Raw genomic sequence first — 9,273 nt, 5'->3', positions numbered from 1 at the left:
ATATATTATATTTGGCCTTAGAAATTAATTACTATTGTTACCACTCACTAATTAATTGAGCCATATATTTCTATACTTTTATAATTTTGAGGATTTTTTTCTTTCAGATTCTAATACATTTATTTCCTATGATGGAATGATTTTGTTTGGGCACATGACATGGAAACTAGGAGTTAGCATAATTAAATGGCATTAGAATGTGAACCTGGAATGTTCCCCATAGGTTCAAGTTTTAAATGTTGCTCCACAGTAAGGAGTGATATTTTAACAAGACATGAAACATCCTTATTCTTTTAAGCTCTTCGATCAGGTATCCTGTGACAATCACAACAACAGAAAGTAATAGACACAAAGATTTTCTTTTTATCATAACCTATGTTTTATAGAGAATATTGATATGCACTATTTAATTTATTTATATAGTTATTTATATAATTAATTTAATTATATTACAATATATTTATTATATTTCCTCCTCAATAATCACATATCTACTAAAGTTACCTATTACCTGTGAATCAAAGGTATTTCAATTGAAATTATTTTTATTATGTCTGTGAAAACTGTCACTATTAAGTTCCATCATGCTCTGAAAGAACTAGTCAAATACTCCATCTCAACCATCACAAAATTTCTTCCAAAAATTTACCCTATTGTGTAATTGTTTGCCAGGTATGCTTCTTGTTTGCTGAACAGTATTTTCCTCCATTGTTAATGGGTGTTGTCTACCTGAAGGACAGTTCTGCAGTTAATGAAGTAAGCATACTCCCCATGAACATATGGCTTCTAATGGTTTAAGTCACTTTATGCTTAGAGTGACTTTTAGCCTTATTCGGATATACTTTTAAAACAGCATGCAATGTTAATCATAGGTTTGAATGAATTAGATATACCAGCTTTGGCTTAGGCTGATAACTAACAACTGCCCCTACCTATAGGACTTAAACAATAGGTGTTCTCGAGGGAAGAGAGCAACAATGACAAGTTGGAATCAGGAGACATGAAGAAAGGAGACAAGACAAAAATTCTGTTCAAGTCTTAATTTACTCTAGGGAAACAAAGGGCTTTTAAAGCCACAACCACAAAGGTATTCACTCAGGTGCAAACCGGTATTATCGATTGGTTAACATAAATGGAATGTTCCCATTGAAAAATGTCCTTTAAGGAATATCCTCATTGTAAAAAGTCCAGAAAGGAATGTCCCCATTGTAAGAAGTTTGGAAAGCCTCTAAAATGTCTGGCGTCAATTACAGGAATGGAAGAAAGATAGTGGAAGTAGCAAAAGAGTGTTAGTTAATAGATGATGGTTCAGGACAAGATGGAGGCTGAGATGCCAGGGGCTTTTGGGCCCTAACAATAACAAAGAGAGCCTTTTCCTTGTTTATGAAGGTTAGAATATTGTCAACGTGCCATAAGCCTGGGTCATATTGTTTTAATCTTATTTTTCAATTTCTAATGAATTCACTTTCCTTTTATTTGAGCTTATCGGCACCTTTCGATCTTTATGTTTTGTTGCCTGTAGTATTCCTCTTCCAAGAGAACATTCAATTTCACTATCATGATCAGTTTTAAATATGTGTCTAAGATTTTAATGACTTCATTAACTCTATAGTACAAACTATTACTTCATTTCCTTTATTTGTTCTCAAAGAAACAATCACTAACTTTACTTCCCATTCCTGACATAAGCAGTTGACAACTGCAATTGTGATCCAAAACAAAGGTGAAAAAGAAAATCAACTGAATACTCTGACTTGCTGGAGTAGATACAGTCACAATAGAACAGACGGCACGTTGGGCTGTGATATGATAAGTCCTACCTTGATATAGAGTCCTGAAAAGCTCATTATTAAAATTATGGAAAAGAATATGTTATTATGTAAAAGGAAATAATGTGTGATGTAGAAAAAAATACATAAAATATTGATGGTAATAAACCCTACCAGACTATAAATTGGCTGGGGATTTGCACCATGCAGTATGGGCACAAAGTGAAATTATTTAATGATGCTAGAGAAAAGAAAATCTGTTGGATTCCAGAAGAATTTGTATAAGAATGCATATCAATTCTATGATGTGGGAAAACAAAGGTATAGGACGTCATTAGAGAGAATAATTGTGTGCCTAAATGGATGTGACACCTGTCAATAATAAAATTGAAGGCCTATAGCTTAGGCTGGAAATCAAAGAGGGGGCATCCTGGAGGCAGAAAGGATTTGGGGATAGTGTCAGGTAGGGGAGATCCAACATGGACAGTATGACATGACAGAGGCATAGGTAACCAGTCACATGGCAGAATATAGATTCAAATAAATGGTTATTTTAAATTATGATCTAGTCAGAGAAGAGTCTAGCTGTACGGCAAAGGAATTTGTAAATGTGTTTTGTTTCTGAGTCTTATTTCTGGGAGCATGGGGTTGGGAGGAAGAACTGGACCTAACTTTTATAAATGGTGCCCAACTAAGACGTTCTAAGCTGAGATAACTTTCTAGAAAGTTATCTGGATAGAAGCACAATTTCTTCCTGGGGGAAAAACAACAACGATAATAACCCAAATTGATCAAACAAGAAACAAACAAACAAAAAGGCTCCTGCTCATAAAGAAGCTGCCACTAAGGAGAATGGAGGCCTTTAAACCACAGGTAGCAAGCAGGAATGCATGCCAACCTGCTGTGGGCCCAACAGCTCATTTTCCACACACTTAAGGCCAACAGCTCTGAACAAGTGGCAACCAGATCCCAGAGACAATGAGTACCCCTGCTGAGAGAGTAGCTTGAGAGTTCCAGGCAGAAAGTTTGGAAGGAGTATAAAGGCTCCACCTTGGCCCCTGCTGTGGTCAAGATGGGCTTCCACCACCAGAGTTGTGCAGGTAGTGAAGCCACATGTTCCATTAGTAGAGACAAACCTAAACTCAGTGCCTCAGAGGCTTCAAGATCTGCTGGGGTACCCTCCCACTCCTCTGTAATTTCACAGCGTTCTAAATGAAGTATGTCCCTAGATTTACTGATTCACCAGACACTGCAGAAATAATAAAATCATCACCTCAGAAATACATAAGGAAACCTATGTCTTGAGAGGACATGGAATTTATCTAATGTGGGGATCCAGAGTGATTATCGTGGCTGCTGCTTGTCACCGGAGAGAAGGATTAGCTTTACAATAAAGAACTTCCACAATGTCAAATGAAAAGTCATACATTAAGCAACCTCAATAAATGTTCTGTAAGCAGAATGAAGAATAGAAATTCCAGATGGCCACTTGCATCTCCTACGTTATGTATCTGCATTAGCTTCTCCACAAGCTAATCTGTAAACCTATTAAAGTCTACATTAAAAAAACAAACAAACAAAAAAAGGCTCCACCTGCACCGTGTCATGGGCCTACTGCCTTCCTGGAGTGTGCAGAGGCCAAAGGTTCCTGCCTAAACAAGCATATCAGGACTTGAAACAGTAGCTGGGCAAGAATCCCCAAAGGCCAGTCTGCAACTGGTCACAGCAAGGACAGCAGAGTGGCCTAGTGGCCCCAACAAAACAATTAAGTCGGACCCTTCCCTAATAGATCCAGCATCTTACAAACGACCATATAAAATACTAAATGTCACATATTCCCTTAAAGATATTGTGTAGGTTTTTGCTTAATAATAACAACTAATGTCCTTAGTAATTTAAAATTAAATGCACATCAACCTTAAATTTATACAAGAAAAAGGATTATAGGCATATTTATCCATATAAGGTATGTTTATAATTTCACTTTGAAAGATAATTTTTTTTCTTCTGTGCCTAAAAAACATTTTACCCTAGAAGATATATATTCTTCTAGTCAATGTAAGGACCCAGAACTGGGTTGGGGCACAGCTATTTGCTTTTATCTTTCCAGGAGAAGGAAGCATCAAATGAGGAAATCTAGAAACCACTAGACAAGAGAATTAAAAATTAATACTGTTAAGCTTATTAATTGTTTTGCATGTTAGTCATCAGCTTGACAATGCAAAATACAAATGCCTTTTGCCAGAGGAAATAAATAAATCAAATAAACCATGTGCCATAGAGACAATGTGTTATTGTTTTACAATATGCTTGAGGCGTTCTTGAGCACTAAGATGAAAAGAAGTTTAAATAAAGTTAAGTACAGGGAGGAATGTTAAATTCAGAGTGAGAAAAAGGATAAATAAATCCATATAGATAGTAATCTCCAAAGAAGGGTGAAAGAGATAAAAATTGATATGTAAAGTTTTGAAGATAAATACATACTAAATAAGTTAGCTCACACTTTTGTTCCCAACATTTGGGAGACCAAGACAGGGACAGATGGCTTCCCTGTGAGCTTGAGGCCGTCCTGATAAACGAAACAAACCCAGGGCAGCCCAGGCTACATAGAGAAACGCTGTCTCAATAAGAATAAATATATGGACTTGATAAGTCTTGTTTTGATTTATCAATATGAATATTGTCATGTGTACAATGATAATGGTAGCATTGTACATCTTCTTAGAGAGAGGTCAAACTGAAGCAAACCAGAGTAGAAAACGGGGCTGCTAGATTTGATGCCTCTATACTTTTGATGTCTTCAAACTGCTTGACAAAAGGTGTGTTATGTTGAGAGGCTTTGTGTTTGTGTCAACAGGAGATTTAAAAAAAGGATTTGGATTCTACCCAAAATAATAAGGATCAGCTTTGACAGGGCAAGACCTCCTGAAGTTCATGGTTTCAGACAAGATAAAAAAAAGACCAAACAAACAGGTTATGCATTCGTTTATCCCTCCAGTTGGGGAAAGCTCTAAAAGTGGCTCACACACATACACAAAGAAAAAAAGAAAAAAGAAAAAAAAGTGTTCTCCAGCCAAAACTTCAGTTCTCAAGGCCAATAAATATAGCTACAGAGTTATTATAACTTATTATTGTATGCCAACCTTTCATGTCACGTGAATGGAAATTTGTGGGCCTGAGTGCCAGAGGCTTTCCACAGAGATCTCAGGCCCAACCTAGTGCAAGAGCCCTAGCAAAGGGAAGTGAGCACAGGCAGGGCCATCTCTGCCTTGTCTTCCAGGCCATTCTGTATCTCCACCCTGCCCTGCTCTGAGTCGGGTCTGGATGGGCCAATGAGAGGCCGACTAGCCCGTGAGATGGTGCAGCTTCAGGCTGAGTTTAGGGAGAGCAGCAGACCTCTTCCCAAGTGTTACAGCTCTTAGTACAAAAGGCTCAGACAATGGAGTAGATCTTTCTCATACCTTTACTTCCCTGGATATTATATATATCCACAGTTTGGGGGGGGTCATTCAGATTTCTACAGCAGTTATCTCTCATTGGTTTGGGGCAAGAGTCTTTGTTTGCATGTAAGAGGGCTTGACCAATATCACACACCTCTCCTGCTCTGGCCATTGTTGGGGTTGGGACTGAAACATGAGCCAAGGTCCCAGGAGTTATAGCCAAACTCCTTCTGTCCTTTGCAGGCATAAATATTGTCCACTGTGGTTCTGGGGTTCTAGGCCTATTTCTCAACTTGGCCCAGGTTGCCTGAACAGACCACTTCCCCACAGAAATTCATATTGCAGTTTGGTTGTATGATAAAACTAACTTATAAAGAAAGAATTGCCCTTCACCTGCTCAAACAAGAAGCAGAAAATAATCTTCACTTGTTCTGTGCACACTGCATATTCTATACAAATATCTTTATAGAACTGTATACTGCTTGTGAAAATTAGTATGTTGCAGAATGGAAGGATCACACAACAACCAAGAATGCAACCCTGACAAGAGTCACTCACTTGCAGGGATGCTGAGAGAGATGCCGATGTTTACTGTTGCGGGGATGCTGAGAGAGATGTCGATGTTTACTGTTGCAGGGATGTGGAGATGCTGATGTTTACTGTTGCACTTTCTTGCCTGATCCTACCTTAGATAATATCAATGCTGGTTCCTCTAAAGATTTACTTCCAGAACAGCGCCAGAACAGCCAGCTCACTTGGTCCAGACTTTCAGTCTTTTCTAGTCAGGACTTTAAGCTAAGCCCTGAACTTTCTCAGCACATAGAGAGTGAATAACACTTGTTACAGCTAGCTTTCTTTTTCTTTTTCTTTCTCTCTTAGAAGTAGAGTATAATTTATTATGAATCCATATTAATTCTCTAGTATATTACATGATATAAAGAAATGTTCTATGTAGAATTACTAAAAGAACAAAATTTCATGAAAAATAAACTGTGAACAGATGCTTTAATTGTTAACCTCCTAGTTTTACCTATGCACTTCTGAAATCCTTTAAATTTCCTTGTGGGGATTAGGACAGCTGATGAAAGTGGAGTTGATGATGTCATAACATTTGTTGCTTTGGCAATTACTTTTAAACAAATTGCAAATTCATAATTGTATTAGTTTTAAGCAGTTTATTTGGCTCCTAAAGACAAATTCTATGTCTAAAATCAGCAGGAATCAATTATAAGAAAACTGTAGCCCATTCCCAAAAGGCAGTGTGGTTTATTTTTGGTCATTCAATTGGTGTTGGATGTTTGTCACCATTTATGTGGCTGGTTACATAGGTATGATCTTGGACAAGGAGGAAAGAAAATAAGCAGCTTAGATTTTAGTATTTCTCCATCCCCCTTTCTTTCTTAGATAAGAGAAAGGGGGTTGAAAAAGACGAGAGAGGATATGTAAATGTAAGAATATTAGACATAACAGGATAGAATATTCAATCTACTCTTAAACCAAAAATCTTTTTATAGCCATAATCTTACACTGGTATAGATCTTCATATGTTGAAGCAAAATTGAGGTTATATTTTAATACACTGGTACAGAATTTTGTGTTGGTTGTTATATATTGATACAAATTTAAAGTTAATTTTGATACATATTATATAATGTGTTTTAAATTTTATGTGAAAATTGTGTCTCTATAATTCCTACAGCTATAGACACGATGTGAAGTTATAACCCTTTTAAAAGATGGTATTTTGAAAAGTCAAAGAAAACAAGAAATGCAAGTTAATACTCAGGTAAGCAAGTTCATAGTCACATTAGATACTAATTTGGTTAAACACAATAAGATGTTTTCAAGATTATTCAGATAGTAAATAACTAAAAATAAACGATGTTTGACAACTCAAATATACTATAGATAGTTGGTCTTCAAAACCCTCAGATATCCATAGAATATAGTACTTAACGTTGTTTCATTTTTGAAAGAATTTTTTTTACTGAGATAGTTCTGTTCCTTGTAGCAACCTCATTCTACTTCAAAGAAGATAATGAACATCAATAATCTCCATTTGTTTCAATTGTGGCAAGCTAGCCAGTAGACAAAGAAAATGCCCATATATCAAACAACAAATAAAATGCTGTCCAGAAAGGACAAATAGATACAGGGAAGACAACTGTTAAGCTCTGCTAAAACAGAATTAAAAAGTCCTTTTCAATTCCTACTTCACAAATATGTCTGTCAGATATACTGGGCCAGAATGTTGAATATGGATTTCTAAACTAATAGAGATGATTATGGTGAACTGTTCATGCAGCCAACTATATCTGCTTTTTATATAATCTTTGAAGCTGCTTGTTCGCACTTCCTGCATATTCAGAAAATATTTATTTATTTTCAGGTATCTGATGGGGTTGGAGACTAGATAGATATAATCTCACAATTAAGCTTCTTAAATTGTTTATGACTTGAGACAATATTTTTTAAGTCTAAGAAGATGTTTTTAGGATGTAATACAAGTCAGAATAAAAAATTAGTTAGATACAAAACTCTTAACTCACCAACATAGGGTAGAAAATAGAATGCTGTCTCCAACTTGCCAAATAATACTGACTCAACAATATGGATATAAATTTTACATAATAGTTTTTATAATTGTCTCATAATTGCTTTATTGTATTCAATTTATGTTAAAAAGGGGCCTTTTATTGGATTAAAAGGGAGAATTATAAAGATAATATCTTATGTCTGTATGGATGTGACACTTGTCAGTAATAACATTAATAGACTATAGCTTAGGCAGTAAATAGGAGGTGGGATATCAGGAAGTTAAAAAGGAATTTGGTATGGTGTTGGGCTGGGTAGATTCACCCTGGAAGATGTGATAAGACAGAATCATGGTACCTGAGCACATGTGGCAGAATATAGATGAAAAGAAAGGGGTTATTTTAAATTATGTTTGAGAATCATGTAATCATGTTTGAGAACATCCTGGTTATATGGCCAAGGTATTTGTAAACATATTTAGAGTTTAAGTCTTATTTATGGGAGCATGGGGCTAGGAGGAAGAACTGAACCTAACTTTTACAGAATGTTTTTCAGACATAGAAGAGAACAATAAGTTTTATATTATAGATGAACCTGATTTTGAATTGGAAATTATGGAAGATCTCTTTAAACTGAACAAACAAATAAGAGCACTCATCTCTCTTTAAAGACACATATGTATGTTTATGTATGCACATGTATGTATATGAAAACATATACAAACATTTGCATTATAGGGTTATGCATCTGTAAATATTTTTATATTGAGTGTACATGTGGACATATATATCTCTATACAGTTACATATATGTACATGTATATTCATATGTATGTATTAGAGTTTAACTATAAGGATTATATGTATGTACTAAAAATAAAGTCTATATATTTTATAATGTAATATATATTTATATAAATAAAATTTAGAAGAAGAGGGGAGAAGATAGAACTTATTATTAAGTACTGTATTTGTCATAAGTAAAACAGGTCAGTATGTCAAGAAACAGTATTCAAACAGACAAATGACCACATACTATATGAAAATGGTACTCTCATTGTCAATTTCTGTAGCAACTAGTAAAGGAGGCCAAAACACAAACTCCATAGGATACAGCACAGAAGGATTTCTCTAATATCTTTTAATTTTCCTATCTTAATCCAGCTTATAAGTCACAATCATTAGAGAAAGGTGTGGTTCAAATGTCTCTTTGCCCCACCATAATTTACATTTTGACAATATTAGACTATGAGAAAATATAAGTGGGACTTTTAGAGTTGTCAATTGTGATTAGACTGTGAGACCCTGTGAACCTCATAAATGAAGTTGAACAGTGTATCAGTTCCTTCCACCAACTGTTCTTCATCAGGATAAAAAAAGATATCATTTGAAGCAGTCCTGGCCAGACACATAAAATGTATTAGTGAACTTTGAGCAATCCATTTCTGTTGTTTAATAATTTGTCTGCAACTTTATGAGGTCCCATTTGTCAATTCTTGATCTTAGAGCAGAAGCTATTGGTGTTCTCTTC

At 35.5% G+C, this 9,273-nt stretch overlaps 1 pseudogene; it reads left to right on the top strand.

Moving 5' to 3' along the window:
* The first annotated feature begins 274 nt into the window (after window positions 1-274).
* Window positions 275-3,095, top strand: LOC116083376 (annotated as a pseudogene).
* The last annotated feature ends 6,178 nt before the right edge of the window (window positions 3,096-9,273 follow it).

Source organism: Mastomys coucha, unplaced genomic scaffold, assembly GCF_008632895.1.
Source record: "Mastomys coucha isolate ucsf_1 unplaced genomic scaffold, UCSF_Mcou_1 pScaffold12, whole genome shotgun sequence".
Lineage (NCBI taxonomy): Eukaryota > Metazoa > Chordata > Mammalia > Rodentia > Muridae > Mastomys > Mastomys coucha.
Note: the sequence above shows the minus strand (reverse complement) of the source record. Positions and strands in the feature narration are given on the sequence as shown.